This window comes from Engystomops pustulosus, chromosome 1 (genome assembly GCF_040894005.1).
Source record: "Engystomops pustulosus chromosome 1, aEngPut4.maternal, whole genome shotgun sequence".
Classification (NCBI taxonomy): Eukaryota; Metazoa; Chordata; class Amphibia; order Anura; family Leptodactylidae; genus Engystomops; species Engystomops pustulosus.
Window position 1 is genome coordinate 253,306,823 of NC_092411.1, and position 23,054 is coordinate 253,329,876.

At 40.9% G+C, this 23,054-nt stretch overlaps 1 protein-coding gene across 1 annotated transcript in view; it reads right to left on the reverse strand.

Annotated features, from left to right (window-relative positions):
* GABRB1 (gamma-aminobutyric acid type A receptor subunit beta1) overlaps positions 1–23,054 on the reverse strand; it is a 305,334-nt gene that overhangs the window by 245,211 nt on the left and 37,069 nt on the right. The gene's annotated exons all lie outside the window — the stretch shown is intronic.

Sequence of the window (23,054 nt, forward strand, 5' to 3'; positions counted from 1 at the left end):
TGGTAGGAGCCTCCTGACGTATCCGGTGGTGGCAGAAGGACGGGACGTTCTTCATTTGCTGGCACATGGATTCCAGGGTATGATAAATATTCCCCTATGTAGATGGGAAATATTCTCGAGAACACATTCTGTATGGTCAAATCTCTACGTCATTAGAGGCCGAGGTGTTTAAACTGGAGCTTTGTGCACCAGTCTTAAAAACAAGCGCACCAGACGCATCACGCTAAAATTACCAAGTGGCTCCAACCTCTTGTGGTGCAGCGTTCATGAGATGGAATAGAAATCTATGCCTGGTCCAACCTGCAATAAACAGCCAGTCTCCGGGTTACGTACAAGATTACATACAAGATAGGTTCTTTAGGTTTGTACTTAAGCTGAATATGTATGTAAGTCGAAACTGTATATTTTATAATTGTAACTCATGGGAAAAAGGATTGACAATAAAACTTCATTACAGACACCTTACAGCTGATCATTGAAGCCTGGGATTAAAGTAACATCCAGAGAGAATCAGCAGAGGTCACAGTGAGCAGAGGGGTCCGTCTGTAACTAGGAGTCGTCTGTAACTTTTATTTTGGGGCAGGTTATAATAAGCTTGACTCACCTTGCTTCCAGCCACTCTGAACTGCCTTGCTAGGCATGTGCTAGGAAATAAGAACTTTTTCATACCTTGTACACCAAAAAACTGTCTATATAGGCATGCTACATTGGCCCGAATTATTTAGCTTTATACAGAGCCTTACATCCTAATAGGACTTTTCAATATTAAATGGAAAAAAACGAATAGGGTGAATAAGACGGAAAAACACAATTGTATAATTTCCTAGCTCAACATAATATGAATGGTCTAATACACCTCCTCTCAAAGCTATTTGGCTTCAAAGAGGAATGTCTACCTGTTAGTAATCTCTCACCAAGAGGAATGTCTACCTGTTAGTAATCTCTCACCAAGAGGAATGTCTACCTGTTAGTAATCTCTCACCAAGAGGAATGTCTACCTGTTAGTACCGTATTTTTCGGACTATAAGACGCACAAAAAAAATCCTTTGTTTTTCTCAGAAATCAAAGGTGCGCCTTATAGTTCAGTGCGCCTTATATAGGAGCTGTACTTAGAGACAACAGCTGCCTTGAACTGTGCACAGGTCTGCCACCTGCTGGTCATTCATCCTTATAATCAGGAGCGCCTTATAATCCGGTGCGCCTTATATATGAACCTAGACGTTTTAGCAGGCATTTATTGATGGTGCGCCGTATAAGCCTTATAGTCCGAAAAATATGGTAATTATCGTGGCAAGGGCCATTGTGTAAAAAAACAACACCTGTACATATTCCGGAGATAAAACCACATGTGACTTTTATACATATACTCTCCCAATATACACCTGCAGCCTTCTGTTTAAAGATTTCAAGCTCACATGCTGGAAAATAGGACTTTGTTCCTGTTCGTTTCAGCATTTTCCTAGCACCGTACTCTACTTCACTACATGTTAAAGCTTTTGCACTGTTTGTGTGCATTCCGCTCTGTGCCATTTTAAAATGTCATCATTTTCTCCCTTGGGCTATATAAAATAACAGAATGTCATCTAAATGTTCCCCGGTATGAAGACTAGCTCTAGCACATACAAAATTGAAATCAAATGGAAGTCTTTTCTCTTACAGACCACCAGAAGATGTCTTGTATATTTACCATTCGCACAGCCCTGCTTTTTTATTATTCACAAATGAAGCTTTAAAAATAGAATGTCCTCTACGTAACAACACACACAGTGTTAGGATATAGCAATTCACCACCTTCAATACTAAAGGTTCTATTTCCAAACCCATTTGAATAATATAGCAATAGAAAAATGCATCAAACATATCCATGTCGGAATATGTTTTTCATGCTGTGGATGTTACTGCTGCCCTACATTTCTTTATGTCCTACACCTTAAATGGATTTTCTAGAAGAAGAACACTATATTCTATTGTATATGAAATGTTATAGAACTACGCTTCCTAATGTAATTTAATGTTTAAATGTATCTCAAAATTGAGTTTTTTTCACCAATACAGTTACATAGCTAAGTCAGCAGTTTTCTCCATCACAGATGATAAACTGAGCATGGAAGTAACCAACTTAGGCTAAATTCACACTACCGTTCCTTCCCTCTGTTAAAAAAGGGAAGAAAGGTGCTTTAACCTATCATTTAAAAATCCCATTGACATCAATGTAAATTCTATGTCATCCATCATGGTCAGATTGGCAGGATCCGTTATCAATGTGTTTTTTCAAGCGGAGGAAAAGTACTGCAGCCTCCGTCATTTTTTCCGTCCAATAAACACATGGATAATGGAGAAATGCCTAAACGGAACATAACGGATGAGCTAAAATTTACATTGATGTCAAAGGGATTTTTAAGCAATATGGACCTTGTTATTATTACTTTGTGCCAAAAAAATAATTTGAGTTTGTTTGGCGTACACATAGTTCTTGTGTCAAATAAACTATGTGTGTACGCCACATTGACCTATTGCAGTGTAGTAGCCGACAGCTAGTCAGAAACACAGTGGTAACCGTCGTATCATACAAGACAGATAAAAAATCCCCCTCAATGAGGAACACAGTCATGTCACAAAGCAGAGCTAAAAAACATAAAGCACAATAATACAATAGGATTGCCTGCAGTTAATTCACACTATTTAAACTTGCAAAAAAGAGTAAGAATTTTGAAACCTCCACTCCAGCATTCAACCAATTATAACCATTGCATGGTGTGGACAAGGATAGAAAACCAAGCACTTCTAGTTTTTAGCAGTTTTGATACTTACCAACAACTCCATAGTACCATTACTATACTGAAAGGTAAACCAAAATGTCCAAGAATATGGATGATCTAAAACATTATTAGAGGCTTTGCATCATGGTACAAAGAAAATACAGACAGTGGCAGCACAAAATATCACAGAATCTGGGTAAACATAGTGTCAAAGTAAATAAAGTTAGAAAAATACATCAGTCCATCAAGTCCAACGTGTTAAATTACATTGTGTTGATCTACAGAAAGGCATAGAAACCATACAAGGGTGATGCCACTTGGCCAACGCAGGGAGAAATTCCTTCCCGACCCTAATATGGCGGTCAGAATCCCCGATTCAACAGAAACTATTTACAAAAAGTTCCATTCCCATAAGATGTGATATTATTCCTCTTCAGAAAGGCATCCATGCCAACCGGGCAGGGCATGAAGTAAATTTGAAACTGGTCCATTGAAAAAAAAAAGACGTAATGACGTGAACTTGTTTGCGTTTTTTTGGCAGATGCGCAGCAGACATGACCATCTGAATAAGCTCTTACTTAGCAATACTTTATATGTTCACTTGCTACATTATTTGCCTGTTCCATAGATGCCATGTATGGGTATTACCTATTCAACTTGGTTCAACTGTTACCAGTACTTGGACTAATCCAAGAGGATTCAGCTGGACAGTCTCCTGGAGTAACATCCAGATCCCAGTATGGGGTTTGGAAAAGAAAAACATGTAATCAATGGCACACCACCCATAGGTGTATTCCAAAGTCAAGCTGGTATGGTATCAAAACGGGTTCTGCTATTCTTACCAAATAATTGATATAGCATCATAATCCAAGGATAAAAGCTCATAGTGATGTCAATGTATAGTTGCATAAACAATGCAATGATGTCACAACAGAAACATACTAAACAAAGTGATTAAGCTGAAAGATAATGGGGCATATTTACTTACCCGGCCCCTGCGCGATCCCCAATCCAGACTGTCCAACGAGGATGAACTCTGCCGCGATTCATGAAGGTCATGCACCCGATATCCTGCATATGTCGCTTCCCCAATCAGGTCCACCGCAGTTCGCCTTCTTCTTCCTGATGTATGTAAGTGCATGGCTTGCGACACAATTATTAAGTTAAATCCTGTGGTTTGTCCGAATCCGTTGGATCATCCGACAGCCCGCCCCCTAATTTGTGTCGCATGAAAGCCGGCGCGTGCACCAATAACCCCCTTTAAATCCCTGTCCCAGCGGCGCAAAATGGAATTCGTCGGGATGTCCGATGAAAGTGCGGTCTGCAGTAATTGAGCCCCAATGTATTCAGTAATGTCAAAAAAGTGTTAATAACTCATGTGGAATATTGGCTTTATCTACACTCAGATCATAGGGCCCACGTGGGACCAATGCACCCCCGATACGTATGCCCTTGATCAAACTATTAACACAGATGTGTCACTACGAAAATAATGCATGTACTAAATAGCAGGCATGAGAGGACACAAGCAAGTATATATTAATCTATCATGGATGCGACAGTCACATTTCAGATGGTCCTTTACGGCATGACATTTCAGGTGTCAGGAAGAATTAATTTTCTTGGCTGCTCAGTTTCTTGATGTTTCCTCTGCTGGGATTTAAAGTTTATCTACTTGTTTATTTATGTGCCTTACAATGTCTGTGCCCAGGGCAAGAGAATATGTTTGTCAAGTCCTATGAAATGTGTCACATCCATTCACTCAAGAGGAGGTATCAATGATATTTCTGTGGAACATTAAAGTCATCAAAAACTTTGGCTAATATATATTATGTCTTTGAAGCTCCTATTATGGAAATACTCTGAGTAAAGAACATATAGTTTTATGGTCTAATAACATAGACCATCTTACTGGGGTCTCAACACATAAATACTAATACATGACACCTATCTGTGTTTTTGATGGCACCCTTGAACCCCAACTCCCTCTATGGTTTTACACTACTGAACTTAAACTTAATTTGTATCATGTACCTTAACCTGACAAATTGATGCTTTTTAATTTTTTTGATAAATAGAGGACTCCATTTTTATATTAGAAGAGCTGAATCATCCACTGTACTATTCCTACTATTCCCATTCCCTATTATTCCTTCGCACGACTACTTTCGGATCTTGGGCACCGTTCACACTGAAGTTGGACACATGAAGTGAAACGATCATTCCCATTGTCGTGAGCTGTTGTACCTTTCTACTTTTTTTTCTACTGAATTTACAGCACCATAGAGATCTATGATATTATAAAAAAAAGTCTGTTAAAGACAAATGATCTGTGTGTATGAGGCCGAAAAATGAAATATATATGTAACAACATGCACATAATAAAAAACATATTATAGATAAATAGATTAGTGATTAACCCCTTAGCGCTCCGCGCCGTAGCTGTACTGCGCAGCTTCCCACTATTGGTGCTCAGCGCAGTACAGCTACTGCGCGAGCGCATACTATTTTAGAATTGTCACCACGTCGCGAGACGTGGTGACATCGGGCTGAAATTTGGGTGACAGAGGCAGGAGGAGTTCCTGTCTCCGTCACCCGACCAATCAAATTGGTCCCGCCCGCCGATCGCCGTGATTGGCCAGTCAAACCTGACTGGCCAATTACAGCGATTTTAGGCTAAAAAACGTGCTTTTAGCACTTTCCTCTTCCTCCAGCGGCACCATTTTGGTTTGGTATCGCTGGAGAGAGGAAAGAGCGTTACTGTGTGCACCAAAATACACTTTTACACTATAAATAGTGTTCTGATCCTTATCTGATCCCTATTGTTCCCTACAAATTCCCATCCTATCTGTTTTTTCCTGTGTCCTGTGTGTTCCCTGTGTGATCGCCTTGTGTGATCCCACGTGTCTTCCGTTTTTCCCTGTCTGTCCCTTCTGAACCCAAACGCACTTTTCAGTGCGCTGTGTTAGCGTTGTTCTGCACTGGACGCACTTTTCAGTGCGCCGTGTGAATAGCGCTGCACAGAATCTTTAGCAATCTTAGCGGTAGTTAGTTTGTCTTAGGGCAAGCTAGGTGCATTTGTAGCGCCTTTTTGCGCGGTGCACATAGGTTTTTTTTCGGTGCCTGGTAATATTTTTTTCCAGAACGCCGTAGGTGTACCCGTACTTAGCTATTTTTTGTGTGTGCCATCTGTGCGGCTGGTCCGTGTGGCTTGGTGTGCATTATCTTTTTTTTTTGTGTGCTATCTGTGCGGCTTGTCCGTGTAGTTTAGTGCGCATTATTTTTTTTGTGTGCTATCTGTGCGGCTTGTCCGTGTAGTTTAGTGCGCATTATTTTTTGTGTGTGCCATCTGTGCGGCTTGTCCGTGTAGTTTGGTGTGCATTACCTTTTTTTTTGTGTGCTATCTGTGCGGCTTGTCCGTGTAGTTTAGTGCGCATTATTTTTTTTGTGTGCTATCTGTGCGGCTTGTCCGTGTAGTTTAGTGCGCATTATTTTTTTTGTGTGCTATCTGTGCGGCTTGTCCGTGTAGTTTAGTGCGCATTATTTTTTGTGTGCCATCTGTGCGGCTGGTCCGTGTGGCTTGGTGTGCATTATCTTTTTTTTTTGTGTGCTATCTGTGCGGCTTGTCCGTGTAGTTTAGTGCACATTATTTTTTGTGTGTGCCATCTGTGCGGCTTGTCCGTGTAGTTTGGTGCGCATTATCTTTTTTTTTTTTGTGTGCTATCTGTGCGGCTTGTCCGTGTAGTTTAGTGCACATTATCTTTTTGTGTGTGCCATCTGTGCGGCTTGTCCGTGTAGTTTGGTGCGCATTATCTTTTTTTTTTGTGTGCTATCTGTGCGGCTTGTCCGTGTAGTTTAGTGCACATTATTTTTTGTGTGTGCCATCTGTGCGGCTTGTCCGTGTAGTTTGGTGTGCATTATATTTTTTTTTTGTGTGCCTGCTAGACGGTTTATCCGTGTAGTTTGGTGCACATTATCTAATTTTTCTTGTTCTCTATTTTTTTTTGTGTGCAATGTCTCAGAAGACGTACACCGTGTTGGAGGCATATAACATGCTTGCCTCTGACACCGAGTCAGCTAGTGGGGATGATGGTCCCTTTTACCTATCATCATCCTCCTGCTCATCTTCCAGTGACCTGGAAGGACCCCCAAGAAGGCGCCGTAGGGTTCCAGGGACTTCTGCAATTGAAGTGCCTGGGACTTCTGCAGGAGAAGTGCCTGGGACTTCTGCAGGAGAAGTGCCTGGGACTTCTGCAGGAGAAGTGCCTGGGACTTCTGCAGGAGAAGTTTCTGGGACTTCTGCAGGAGAAGCGTCTGGGGCTTCCACTGACCCCACATGGGTAGCCCCAGATAATTATACCCCTCAGGTCCCTGACTTTTTGGGCCATCCTGGCATTAACTTTGACACGACAGGGCTCAGAGCTGTAGACTTTTTTAAGTTTTTTTTTGATGAGGAGCTGCTAAATATTATTATATTTCAGACAAATCTCTACGCTGCACAACATATTGCCCAAAACCCCACGTCCTTTTATGCACAACCCTACAGGTGGACCCCTGTCACTGCAGCAGAGATGTACAAGTATTGGGGCATAATACTCCTTATGGGGATAGTAAAGAAGCCTTCAATCAGGGACTACTGGAGCACAGATATACTGTACCACACCCCCATGTTCCGCATGGCAATGAGCAGGATGCGCTTTGAAGCCATCCATAAGTTTTTGCACTACACTGACAACACACAGTGCCCACCCAGAGGTGACCCCAGTTATGATCGGTTATTTAAGGTCAGGCCCATATTAGATCATTTTAGTGCCAAGTTTGCCCAGGCATATACTCCCGCCAAACATGTGAGCATAGACGAGTCCCTGGTACAATTCAAAGGGAGACTTCAATTCCGCCAGTACCTGCCCAATAAGAGGGCAAGATATGGTGTGAAAATGTATAAGCTGTGCGAAAGTTCATCAGGGTACACATACAAGTTCAGGGTATATGAAGGGAAGGACTCCACTATAGTGCCCCCAGAATGCCCCCCCTTCCTGGGTGTTACAGGGAAGATAGTGTGGGATTTAGTGCACCCACTGCTGGACCAGGGCTACCACCTCTACCTGGACAATTTCTACACCAGCACCACCCTGTTCAAGTGCCTCACTTCCAGAAATACTGCGGCATGCGGCACTGTACGCAGAAATCAGAGAGGTCTCCCTAAGTCGCTGCTTGGGCAAAAACTTAAAAGGCACGAAAGCAGGGCACTATGCAGCGACTCTGTATTGTGTGTTAAGTACAAGGACAAGAGAGAGGTCCTTGTATTAACCACAATACATGAGCACACCACCACCCCTGTCCCAGTACGAGGTGCCAGTGCAGAAGCCCCCAAGCCAGACTGTATTTTAGATTATAACAAATACATGGGAGGGGTGGACTTGTCTGACCAGGTGCTTCAGCCGTACAATGCCATGCGGAAGTCGAGGGTGTGGTACAAGAAGCTGGCCGTGCACATCATGCAGATGGCATTGTATAATGCTTATGTGCTGCATCGATATGCCGGCCAGAGGGGAACTTTCCTGGAATTTCAAGAGATGGTAATAAAGTACTTTCTTTTTGGAGACCAGGAAGGGGGGAGTGCTAGCACATCTGGAAGTGAGGCCACATCACGTATTGTACCAGGGCAGCACTTTCCAGGAGTAGTTCCCCAAACAGCCAGCAAGGGAAGGTCACAAAAGAGGTGCAGGGTGTGCTCCAAAAATGGCATTCGGAAGGACACCATTCATCACTGTGAGACATGCCCAGAAAAACCAGGGTTATGTATGAAAGATTGCTTCCGAATTTATCATACATCCCTGGATTTTTAGAGTACCCTGTTGTTACCCTGACGCACAGCTTATACATCATGCCGCACCTTCCCTTCTAAGCCCTGCCATGTGCCCAGCCTCTAGATTACTGTCCCGTATGCTTTACCCGGGAAAACATGCATCATGATTTTTAGGGTGTTTGTCTCCCATGGCAGCAGCTGGGCACAAAATGACATAATAGATATTTTTTACTATGCACTATCCATTTTGCACTTTTTCAGGGGTCCACCTGTGGGGTTAAAATGCTAACTATACCCCTAGATTAATTCATGGAGGGGTGTAGTTTCCAAAATAGGGTCAGTTCTTAGGGGTTTCTACTGTACTGGCCCCTATTGGCATCTACAAATCTTTCATGATGCCAAAAAGAAAAAAAAAAGTACAATGTCTGTGCTCCAACAAGTTATTCCCTTTTGAGCCCTGCCGTGTCACCATCCTACAGATTATTGCCTCCTATGGGGTATTGCCCTAACCGGGGTAACCCGCAGAATGATTTTTGATGTGTTTTTCCCCAGTGGCATGAGTTGGGCAAAATACTTTTGTCACTTCAATGGCATATTTGATAAATTGCAATACAACTGTTTCTCTGCACTACTCACTTTGTATTACATTTGAGCCAGCACCTTAGGGGTTAAAATACTCATACAAGCCTACATACATTCTTTGAGGGGTGCCCTTTCCAAAATGGGTTCACTACTTGGGCTTTCTATTGTACTGGTACCTCGGGGGTACCCCCCATTACCAATCTAGTGAAAACGAAGCTTGAAAACCTAAATTGTGCTTCTTTCTTCCTGACCCCTGCCGTGTGCCCAGCCTGTAAATTATTGGCACATGTGTGGTATTGCCGTACTCAGGACAACCCCCAGAATGATTTTTGGGGTGTTTGTCTAAAGTGGCATGGGTTGGGCACAGTATATGAGGCACAAAAATGACTTTTTTGAGATAAAAACACAATTTTTACTCTGCACCATTTACTTTGCATTCAATTTTGACCAGCGTGTTGGGGGTTAAAATGATCATACAAGCCTACATACATTCTTTGAGGGGTGCCCTTTCCAAAATGGGTTCACTACTTGGGAGTTTCTATTGTACTGGTACCTCGGGGGTACCCCCCATTACCAATCTAGTGAAAACGAAGCTTGAAAACCTAAATTGTGCTTCTTTCTTCCTGACCCCTGCCGTGTGCCCAGCCTGTAAATTATTGGCACATGTGTGGTATTGCCGTACTCAGGACAACCCCCAGAATGATTTTTGGGGTGTTTGTCTAAAGTGGCATGGGTTGGGCACAGTATATGAGGCACAAAAATGACTTTTTTGAGATAAAAACACAATTTTTACTCTGCACCATTTACTTTGCATTCAATTTTGACCAGCGTGTTGGGGGTTAAAATGATCATACAAGCCTACATACATTCTTTGAGGGGTGCCCTTTCCAAAATGGGTTCACTACTTGGGAGTTTCTATTGTACTGGTACCTCGGGGGTACCCCCCATTACCAATCTAGTGAAAACGAAGCTTGAAAACCTAAATTGTGCTTCTTTCTTCCTGACCCCTGCCGTGTGCCCAGCCTGTAAATTATTGGCACATGTGTGGTATTGCCGTACTCAGGACAACCCCCAGAATGATTTTTGGGGTGTTTGTCTAAAGTGGCATGGGTTGGGCACAGTATATGAGGCACAAAAATGACTTTTTTGAGATAAAAACACAATTTTTACTCTGCACCATTTACTTTGCATTCAATTTTGACCAGCGTGTTGGGGGTTAAAATGATCATACAAGCCTACATACATTCTTTGAGGGGTGCCCTTTCCAAAATGGGTTCACTACTTGGGAGTTTCTATTGTACTGGTACCTCGGGGGTACCCCCCATTACCAATCTAGTGAAAACAAAGCTTGAAAACCTAAATTGTGCTTCTTTCTTCCTGACCCCTGCCGTGTGCCCAGCCTGTAAATTATTGGCACATGTGTGGTATTGCCGTACTCAGGACAACCCCCAGAATGATTTTTGGGGTGTTTGTCTAAAGTGGCATGGGTTGGGCACAGTATATGAGGCACAAAAATGACTTTTTTGAGATAAAAACACAATTTTTACTCTGCACCATTTACTTTGCATTCAATTTTGACCAGCGTGTCGGGGGTTAAAATGCTCACCACAACCACCAATAAATTCTTTGAGGGGTCTAGTTTCCGTAATGGTATCATTTATTGGGGGTTTCTATTGCACTGGCACCTCACGGGCCCTGCCAACATGACATGGCACTCCAAATCCAAACGTGTGAAAACGGAGCTGGAAAATCAAAATTTCACTCCTTCCGTTCTCATCCCTTCTGTGTGCCCAGCCTGTAAATTATTGGCACATGTGTGGTATTGCCGTACTCGGGACAACCCGCAGAATGATTTTTGGGGTGTTTGTCTGAAGTGGCATGGGTTGGGCACAGTATATGAGGCACTAAAATGACATTTTTGAGATAAAAACGCAATTTTTACTCTGCACCATTTACTTTGCATTCAATTTTGACCAGCGTGTCGGGGGTTAAAATGCTCACCACAACCACCGATAAATTCTTTGAGGGGTCTAGTTTCCGTAATGGTATCATTTATTGGGGGTTTCTATTGCACTGGCACCTCACGGGCCCTGCCAACATGACATGGCACTCCAAATCCAAACGTGTGAAAACGGAGCTGGAAAATCAAAATTTCACTCCTTCCGTTCTCATCCCTTCTGTGTGCCCAGCCTGTAAATTATTGGCACATGTGTGGTATTGCCGTACTCGGGACAACCCGCAGAATGATTTTTGGGGTGTTTGTCTGAAGTGGCATGGGTTGGGCACAGTATATGAGGCACTAAAATGACATTTTTGAGATAAAAACGCAATTTTTACTCTGCACCATTTACTTTGCATTCAATTTTGACCAGCGTGTCGGGGGTTAAAATGCTCACCACAACCACCGATAAATTCTTTGAGGGGTCTAGTTTCCGTAATGGTATCATTTATTGGGGGTTTCTATTGCACTGGCACCTCACGGGCCCTGCCAACATGACATGGCACTCCAAATCCAAACGTGTGAAAACGGAGCTGGAAAATCAAAATTTCACTCCTTCCGTTCTCATCCCTTCTGTGTGCCCAGCCTGTAAATTATTGGCACATGTGTGGTATTGCCGTACTCGGGACAACCCGCAGAATGATTTTTGGGGTGTTTGTCTGAAGTGGCATGGGTTGGGCACAGTATATGAGGCACTAAAATGACATTTTTGAGATAAAAACGCAATTTTTACTCTGCACCATTTACTTTGCATTCAATTTTGACCAGCGTGTCGGGGGTTAAAATGCTCACCACAACCACCGATAAATTCTTTGAGGGGTCTAGTTTCCGTAATGGTATCATTTATTGGGGGTTTCTATTGCACTGGCACCTCACGGGCCCTGCCAACATGACATGGCACTCCAAATCCAAACATGTGAAAACGGAGCTGGAAAATCAAAATTTCACTCCTTCCGTTCTCATCCCTTCTGTGCGCCCAGTCTGTAAATTATTGGCACATGTGTGGTATTGCTGTACTCGGGACAACCCGCAGAATGATTTTTGGGGTGTTTGTCTAAAGTGGCATGAGTTGGGCACAGTATATGAGGCACTAAAATGACATTTTTGAGATAAAAACACAATTTTTACTCTGCACCATTTACTTTGCATTCAATTTTGACCAGCGTGTCGGGGGTTAAAATGCTCACCACAACCACCGATAAATTCTTTGAGGGGTCTAGTTTCCGAAATGGTGACATTTTGGGGGGTTTTCTATTGTACTTTTACTTCAGGGGCTCTTCAATTACACTGTGGCACCACAAAATAAATTGGCCTTCCAAATTCCCGGTATCGCTAACTCTGTTCTGGACATCGATGTGCGGGGAAACAGCAGCTGACATCCACATGTCTGGTATTGCCGTACTCGGAAGAAGCAGGGCAAGAAATTAGGAATATATATTTACCTCAAATTCCTTCTGAATGTATCCGTTTTAGGGCTAAATTGGAAAGATTGAAATCAAAAATTGAAATTTCAAAATTTCCACTCCATTTTCATATGCTTCCGGAAAAATAATTAAAGGGTTAACAGACTTCTTAAATGCTGATTTGAATAGGTTGAGATGTTAGGTTCATAAAATGGTGTTACTTGTGGGGGTATATAGCACATAAGCCTTTATACGGCACTTCCAAACTGAATTGATCACCAAAAAGTTCGCATTTTTCAAATTTCAAGAAAATCTGAGAAGTTGCTACTAAAACTTCAAACCTTCTCACATCCATAAAAATAATGGAAACGTAAAACAAATTATGGATATAAAAAGAAGACCAATGGCAAAAGGTTTCTATCAAAAAAAATTTGTGGTATCACTTTTTGTCTAAAAATTATAACATTTGAAACTTTGAAAATAGTCATTTTTTTCAAATTTTTCCTAAATTTTTGAATTTTTACCCCCCAAAAAAGGAACGGATCACCGAAATGACACTACTAACATAAACTACAATGTCTCACGAGAAAACAATCTCAAAATCACAGAGATATCTTAAAGCGTTGAAAAGTTATTACCACAGGAAGAGACACTGGTCAAATTTCCAAAAAAAGTTGCGAGCCTTAACCTGCAAACAGGCTGCGTCCTTAAGGGGTTAATCAGCGGACTAATGCTCACAGAATTTGTGATTATACTGTAAGCATGCGTATAGACTTCTGACAAAGAATAGTTGTCAGTTAGCTATTCCACCCTACCCTTCTATACACATGCACACTTTGCTCATGTTCATCAATAAAAGGTGAGCATTAAAGGGGACCTACCACCACGATTCTACCTCTAAAGGTAGAACGGGTGGTAGGTGGATGAATGGGACGTAAGGATAGCCCTTTTTGGGCTAATCCTTACGTCCCGGCTATCCTTTTGTAAACTTTAATCAGTTGATATGTTAATTTAATTAAGCGGCTACTGGGGCGTGGAGTAGCCGGACATGAGGCTACTAGTCGCGGCTACTCCACGCCTTGTTCCTCCGCTTACCATGTAATCTTCGGCGCGCAGCACCTCGTAGCTGCGCGCCCTCGTCCGAGCACCCGGCGTCTGCGCATGCGCAGTGGCGCCGGCCTCGGAGCTACGGCCGCGCACCCGTAGGCCTGCGTGCCGAGGATTACCCGGTAGGCGGAGGAACAAGGCTACTGGGGCGTGGAGTAGCCGCGACTAGTAGCCTCATGTCCGGCTATTCCACGCCCCAGTAGCCGCTTAATTAAATTAACATATCAACTGATTAAAGTTTACAAAAGGATAGCCGGGACATAAGGATTAGCCCAAAAAGGGCTATCCTTACGTCCCATTCATCCACCTACCACCCGTTCTACCTTTATAGGTAGAATCGTGGTGGTAGGTCCCCTTTAAAGATGACAGAATAATTCAAGATTCACCTTAGCTTTCAAAACATTCGGTACATGTCCAAATCAGTCAAAACAGATGTTGCTGGAAATCAAGATATAACCACCTCTAGTCCTCTAAAACATAGGGCCAGATTTATTAAAACCCCTGCACCAGGTTTCTGTCAGACTTTGCATGTTCTTTTTAGAGCAAACTGCTTGTACATGTATTTATAAAGTGTCCACGGCACGTAAGTGTCATGGCCTCACTATTCCCAACGCAACACAAATTTCTCCACTGAAAGGGGTATTCCTGTGCAACACATTTATTATGCAAAGCCTGACAGAAATGTGCCGCACGCCCAATGTGAAAGGTGAACCAAAAAAAGTTATGCACTCTGTCAGAGCAGTTCAGGGGCACCAGATTCATGAAGATCGTGTGCCACAATTTATGAATTTGCTGCACTCTCCACATTCCAAATCCAATTGCACATAGTACAGCTTGCACTGTTTTTGATAAATGTGGGCCATAGAGGTTTTTTTAAATAAAAATGTTTTTTTTCAAATATTTTCATTAAAGGATTTTTCCCATGAAGACAAGATTCATAAATATACTCAGGATAACAAAATAACACATTCTCCTATTCACTGTTATTAACAAAAATACAACATTTAACAGCTATAATTCCAACCTGTCTCTATCAGTGCTGGGGGATACAATTTTATTTGTCCCTGGATATGATTGTAAATCTTCCTCTCATAAATAGCTTCTCTTTTCTGTATACTCCAGTGCTCTTTGCCTCCTGCCCCTTCCCCCTGCATTACAAGAGCAGCTCAGACACAGGCATTTCCTGCCAGCAAGCTGCAGAGTGCAGAGACCTACTCTACATGCTACAGATATAAAGTCTGTATCTGGGAGGGACGCATATAGCAGAGCTGGCTCTGTGTGTGCTATAGGTGAGTTAGCAGAGCTGATTGTTTGTTATAGGTGAGTTAGCATAGCTTAGAGTGTGTTTTAAATCCATCTCACGGATCTCATCATCTCTCATCTTTGATCTGTCTCATCTCTCTTTTTCTATGTGTCAGATGCTAGTAGAATGTTCAGAAGCTAAATAAATGTGTAGATAAACCCTGTTCCCTAGTGATCTCAGCACATTGTCAGCACACAGCATCTCATAGCACTAGACTGATCATGAAGTGTCTGCTTAGAAAGTCCCTGCCCAATTTTACAGCAATAAAATAAAATTGTAAAGGATGGGGGTAAAAAAATTATCTTTATAATGTAAACAACACTAGGTGATTAAAATGTTAGAACTTTCTTTCATGGGCCACCCCCTTTAAGGTAAGCACTTGCACCCTAACCCTAATTCTAACCCTAATGTCAATCCTACCCTTAATGAAAATATTCAAAAACATTAACTAAATTAGGGTTAGCAATAGGATCAGGGTTATGAAGAATTATCATTTATGAAGCTTGATTACAATGGTAGATTTCCTTTAATAATTCACTAACTGGTGAATAGCGCTTTTCTATTCACTGAAGTCCCTACATCAATGTCTACTCAAGTCTGCAATTCGCAGAGAACCCCCTGGTAGCAAATCGGATGTCTCATTGCATTGTAAGTTGTTAACATTTATGAACGCTGTAGAAGAAGTAAATATGATATCAGGTGCTATGGAATATCAAGGCAAAAATAAAAAGAGAATACGCTAATAAATATAAGTAGCAAACTGGGGCTGGGTAATGAGAACTTCAAATATATTTTGCACAGAATGACATTTGCCCGCCTTAAATACAAAAACCTAGTTAAGACATACACAATGGCACCAAATTCTGAGATAAATTCTTTTGACATGTTTACAGCTATGGCGGGTATTCTCTTATGAAATACTAGCTCTGAACAGTACTTCATCTGTCAAGCAATGAGCATTTCCAGAAGTTACAAACGGAAAAATCTACGCCAAATATATCCCTCTAGCCAACAAAGCTAATCTTTTCTGACATTTTACAGAGTTTTTACAACTCATGGAGGTGCTACAAAGTGCTAGGTAACTCTAAATCTCAATTTCTGTAGTTTCTATGGCTTCTAAGACTAAAGGGGCAATCCAGCTGCCATGTGCTCACCCAAACCGGATCCGGGGAAGAGGAAGGGTGAGCATTCATCTCTCCTTCTCCCTCCATAGGCAGATGATTGGCATGGCCACCCAACATGGTTACGGTGCATCGTATGTGACCGTGAGCCATATAAATCTATGGGGGCAATGATCTGGTCGCAAATTATGCGTCTAGATCACTGTCCTCATTGTGGCCGTGTGAATGAGCCATAACACGGTTTCCCTAAATATTTTTAAGTTCATGTTTACAAAAATAGTAAAATATGTAGTTTGTGATTTGCATTACTTATGTGTCTACCCTTACCTTAAGCGATCATTTGGTTAAAGGAGTTGTGCCATCATAGACTCTTTCCCATATCCACAGGTTTAGGAGTTTAAAGGGGTTGTCCAACAATTTTTAAAATTCTAGGGGTGGGTTGGGGAGGGATTTAAAAAAAAACAAAGCTGTACTCACCTCCTCCGTCGCTCCGATTGTCCCGCGCCTCTGTTTTGCCAGGTTGTGCCTCTGTTTGTTAACAGGGGCACGGAAGCTGTGCTGAGTTTAGCTTCCGGTCGGCTGAGGTGGCTGGCCATGACCACCCGTCCCTATTCCCAGCATTGTATCATGTGCTGAGACATGGGGCGGGTGGGAGTGGCCGGCCGGAAGCTAAAATCAGCGCAGCTTCTATGCCCCTGTAACAAATAGGGGCAAGGAGCAGCGAGACAGGGGCATGGGACAACAAATTCCTTCCCAGCCCGCCTCCAGAATTTTAAAGACAGTTGAACAACTTTTTTAAACCAACAGCAAAAACCAATCACCAAATATCTCACACCCAAACTCCATTCTCTTCTATGGGTCTTCTATGGGCAGCCATCCTGTAAACCATCCCGGAAGTCACAATAAAGTGAATGGGACACAGCTTTAGCATGCGCACATGCACTGTATTTAGGGCATTTTGGACTTTTTGTTCACTGTTCTATCAATTGTTAGGCCCAGTGTATAGGGTATAAATGTCTATTATGGAACAGCCCATTACAGATTTTAGTTTATCATTAAATAAATTCCATATAGTATGGCAAAATGCTTTCAAACCCTTGAAACGCTTATCTAATGTATCAATATTATATAGTATGTATAACACGGATTCCCATTTGTTACAGTGAATCTTATCAGCTGTCTTCAGCAGCCCAAAAACAGATAAGAGACAGATAGAGTTCTGCACTGCTTATTGGCTGAATTGAGTTACTGCAGCTTAGCTCCTTAAAGGAACACTCCAGTCAATGCTGATTAATTTGTCGTAATTTATCATTAGGCGGCTCCTTGAGACAGTTCTATGTCTGTCATTGCAGCTCTGCTGGCGTCAGATTCATTGAAGTGGTGTCTGGCTCTTGATAAATCTGCTGGAACTTTTTTCTTTTAAATCAGAATGTAATCATTTTTATATTTTAATGGGAAAGGAAGCACAATCTCCTCCAATATTGAGGCGCCGATATTGAGAATATTATTCATTGAAATGGTTAACATCTATGATTACAGGAGCAGCAGATGTCGGCTGTGTAATATAGCAGGCACTAGCTGTGAATGGAGAGGGTGCAGTCCTTGAGCCCTCACCATACACCCTAAATGACTTTACACTGTAAAAGTATGTGCTCATTATCAAGTTTGAATGAACGGGTTGATCTGTAGTAAGTTTGTCTGACAATTAAACGGAGAATGGAGTTGTCTGCTTCCTATTCCATTTTCGATTTATTAGCTGTTGAGGTCCTGTGGTCTAGACTCCACTAATCTTATATTGAGGACCTGTATTATGAATATTTTATCAATATTTTTAGCGCACGAAAAATTCCTTTAAGCTGTGAAAATCACACAAATGTTAAAGGAAATCTACCATCAAAATCCATCATGATAAACCAGGGGCACTTACTCATAGATCCAGGCACCATAACTGTGGTAATCTTCTTATATTTGGTATTTATGGCCTCTTTACTTCTAAAATAAACATTTAAAATTATGCTAATGAGCCTGAGGGGCTATGTAGGTGTTTCCAGGGCTCCTCAGTACTGCAGCCTCACAGGCTGTTACAATGAGCAGAGCAAGTCCCCTCGCCCCCTGCTCTCTCCCTCCTCTTACCTGTGTAATCTAGTAGCAGCAGGAAGTGCAGGAGAAGAGGATACCTGCTCTGCTCATTGTAACAAGAAGTGAAAAAACATCAGTAATGGGCTCTGGGAACACCCACCAAAACCCCTTAGACTCATTAGCATAATTGTAAAAGTTAATTCTAGAAGGAAGGAGGCCATGGATAACAAATATAAGAAGATTACCAGAGTCACAGTGTCTGGATCTATGAGTAAGTGTCCCTGGTGTATCATTATGGATTTAGATGGTAGATTTTCTTTAAGCTTGTACAATCACAAACTGTAAAAAAACACCTAGGACAAGATGTAAAATTCTAAGACATTTAGTACTTTGTATTGAAGAAAATCAGGTATTAGGTAATAGAAATAGTGGGTAAAATAAACGTCTTCAGAGCACATGAACAGATTTTTCTGCTTTGTTGTTTTACAAGATGTCTACTTACAGAAATCCCTCTGGACTTAAACTTCTTTTTAAAATCAACATCTAAAGTACAATTATGTTGCGGTCTTCGTCGCTGAATTGAACATTTTTATTCAAGTCTATTTTTAGTTTGAGTATCCCATGCGCAAGAATAAAGAGAATAAGACACCAGAGGGTTATACAAGGGTTATATGTGAAGGGAAATATTACTTATATAAGAACTACATATATGTATAGTGTAAAAGGATTCCAAATAAACTTCTGTTTATTCTGTATGGTTTCACTGTTCTGAAATTCTGAATTCTGAAATATATATTTATGAAGTAAAGCAAAATAAAGTTGAATAAAAAAAATATAATTCAAACATATTTAAATGATATCTTTAAGGACATCTACTAATAATAATAACAATAATAATTAATAATTCCTTTATTTATATAGCACACACAGATAACACAGCGCTACACAGAGCTTGCCAAATCGGTCCCACAGATTATCGGGGGAGGACTGTCCTATATGCATGCTCGTTACCTCTAGGAGATGATGGAACTGATTCCAGCAAAATCCAGGGCCCCAGTAATAGTGAGAAAATAATGTTAGAAAAATATGTAAATTAGCTTAATGTGCCGAAGGTCACGGCTTCATTGGTAACCCCGCTCCATAATTACATACGCCCCGTCTCATTAATATTTACCCCTCTAGCCACCCACAATCCTCAACATAATCTGCTCGTAGATGTTCTTTAAATTTAGGGTAATGCAAAAATACTTATCTAGAATTAGTGGGGAGTAAAGTTACCAGGGGTGCAACTTTAAAAAAAAATTTGTATCTTTGGGATTCTGTACTTTTCATATTTTTCGAATTGAATTAATTACCTAGTAATTGTTATGCAATATTATTGTTAAAATACATCTTTATAGTTAAAAAATGAAAGATGAAACAGCACTCTGTGTGAAACCCAACCAGGTCCTACAAATCAAGTTTGGGTGCCCACTGCTGCCATCCCTTGCTGACAGGGCCCACCAGTAGATCCAAGAAAAAAAGGGCTGCAACATTCCTTAGAGTCCAAACAAAAAGGTGAAGTGTTCTTTATTCAAAGAATGATTCAACGTTTCCATGTAATGAGGGAGATTTATCAACGTTTCCATGTAATGAGGGAGATTTATCTTTGCTCGTTCTAGTTGTCTAGTTCCTTTTTTGTCTAGTTTCTTAGTCTAATTTGTCTTAGGTGAATTCTCCATGTGTTATATTGGACCTGTGCCCGTTAGTCTAACATTGCTCCCTGGTTATGGGAGCAACTTCTGCACTTCTTCATCTATATAAGGTTTTCCTGTATATCCCCATTATATGTTTAAATTGATTTTTTTTAAATGTCTTTATGATATGCCTATACCTTGATGATCAGCTAGACCTGACCAAGGTAAGTGGTGTGCTCTTGAAACAAGTAGTGACATACTCTTTGGTGGAGCTTAATCAGAAGTTTTTGAAAGAGCAGGAGTGTTCAAGTTGCACATGGCAACCAATCAGAGCTCAGGTTTCATTATACCACAGCCATTTATAACATTAAAACTGAGCTCTGATTGGTTGTTATAGGCAAGAAGAACAGACTCCGCCTTTGTTTCATTTAGCTGTTCTGTTTAAATATCTCGAGGCTGCATGTATACATTTTTTCCCTTATCTGACTGTACTGTATCTTCCAATAGTCACTGACTAGCTAGGCCCCAGAAAGCATGGCAAACATCAATACAATATTCACACATGAGGTCTGCCAAATAACACAACCATTCAAGGATTTATACTGTGAAGTGGCATAAAATTGTGAAGGATAATTTATCACAGTGTTACAAGGACTCTGTATGCATAAAGGAAAAAAATTATCCATATCAGCCAAAAATTTCCTTGAAATTGTCCTTCAATTAATAATGTCGGGGGCAAAACAGGGGAGCACGTTGGCTTTTTTTTCGGAGACGATGAGCCACACAATGGATTGTCATAAAAACCAGGATTAACACTAAAGCTTCATTGCAGACACCTTTGATAACTGTTATATCTATTTATTGTAACCTAAGGCAGTACAGTAAGTACAGTAAATTACCAATTACCAAAGGTCCGTTTGTAACTAGGGGTCTTCTGTAAGTCGGGTGTTCTTAAGTAGGGGACTGCCTGTATTGGAATTTTTGCAGAATACATGAGAATACATGCCAGAAATGGTGATGTAAGACTATTTATAAAACAAAGATTTTTTGCAAGTGATATTGCTGTGATCAGAATAGTTTATTTGTATTGTGCATCATTGGGGTTCACCAAGAGCAGTTTGTTTTATTGAACACAGCCTTACATTTTGTCAACTTTAGAAACAGGGAATTGTGAATTCTGGTGCCAATATGAAAAATGTGCAAAAACATCTTAGTTTTGCACTTACATTTAAAAGAAAAGTAATGATAAATCTCCCCCATTGTCTCTCAAAGTCAGGGTGGGCTCCACGTTTCAGTAGGCCCCTGGGTGACAGAGCCTCTGTGGGCCTCTTTGCAGTGAACTCACGTGCCAGCATTAAAAATTCAAAAAAATAAAACAATCTCCTGTTCCCTAAAATATTCTCTAGTTTATCATACCAAACAGCCCCCTCGTGGTTATCTTATATAAACCCTACCACACCCCATGGATTCCTTATGAACAGCAGCTCTGGGCCTCGGCACTTGCCTGGGTATGCCCAGTGCTGGTGTTGGCCCTGCTCAAAGTGTTCCAGTTTTATGGGGTTTTCAAATAATTGTTCTTCTTAAAAGTTTCCTTTTTTGTAATCCATAATGTACGCCGTAAAGGGAATTGTGACATTGCCATTTTCTAGCGCATCAGATGCGTCTGGGAATAAGTTTAATGTAATTATCCAATGAACCTCGACTCAATCATAGGAGTTGCGAAACTTCTCTGCTGATCTAAATATAGAAAGTGGGTTGATATCTCATCATTATTTCATAAAGGTACTGTAGCGCTTCAAACAAGTCTGTGTATCTTTGAGTGTTTGCAAAAAAGTAGCTGGCATATTTCCATTGATTATAAAGCAACAATAAGAACAGCATATAAAGTTCTAGAATAAGCTACAATTATATAATAATGTGTAAGAATAGATTTCATATTGAATAAAGGGACAAACTACATAATTTCCACTCTATCAATATGCAACTTTTAATATATAATCTACCAAATTAAATAATAAAATTACAACAACCGAAATTTACCTAAAGTTTCCAGAACCAAACACAGTACTGAAAAGATGTAAGTACTGTTTTCTTTAGATGCCATAATTTATTTTTAGTCAAGTATTGTATACAGACGATCCCAGACTTAAAGAAGACCCCCACTTACAGTTGGACCTCTCTGCCCAATGTGACATCTGGTGAAGCTCTCTGGACGCTGTTAATTTACTTTACTTTAGTCCAAGGCTGCAATGATGGACAATAAAGTGTCTACAATGAAGTTTAATTGTTAAACCTCGTTCCCTTTGTAACTTTTTGAAAATATAATTGTCACAGGTCAAAAAAATTATTTGTCTGGAGTTACACTTACTAAATATACTTGTTCCGACTTGCATACAAAAATCAACTTAAAGGGAACCTGTCACAAGCAGCCCTTTTTCTGGCTTCCTCATGTCCCCATAGAGAATGGTGTACACATTGCCAAACAGTTTTTCTAGTAAAACTGACTTTTTTCCGAAAACAAGATAAGTTAGATCAATGTTTACCTTTCTGTATGCAGAGCTGTGTCCCTAGTCCCATGGGAGCGGCCAGTGAGGAGTAGTTTCCCCCACCCTCGATTTCACATGAAAATAAAACTCCCATGTCTCACTGGTCTGTCCCATGGGACAAGGGACACAGCTCTACATATAGAAAGGTAAACTTTAATGTATCTTTTTTTGGAAACAGACAGTTTTACTATAAAAATTCTTTGGCAATGTGTACACTATTGTCTACGGGGACTTGGGGGAGCCAGGAAAAGGGCTCCTGATGACAGGTTCCCTTTAAGAACAAACCTAACAAACTTATCTTGTACATAACCCGGGGATTAAAACAACCATTTAAGCGTCATAAACAATATTGTTCTTGTATAATTTTTTTTTTTTAAATAGCAACTTAAAGGCATATATTCCTTTCTTGTTGTGTTATTACCACCATGACGATTAATGCTGGTTCTTAAGACTCCTGTCACAAAGTGTAATGTACAATATGACAATGCAGCTACTGTGCCTTTCATATTCATACACCCGTTTTTTTTACAGCATGCCACCAGTGATTTTCACTGATGCCTTACTGGACCTTTTCTTATAATGTAATAGAAGTCTATGGAGCTCAAAAAAGAGAACATTTGAGTGCAGTGCATTGTTTTCACTGATGATGATGTAGGTGTTTTGCCTACTA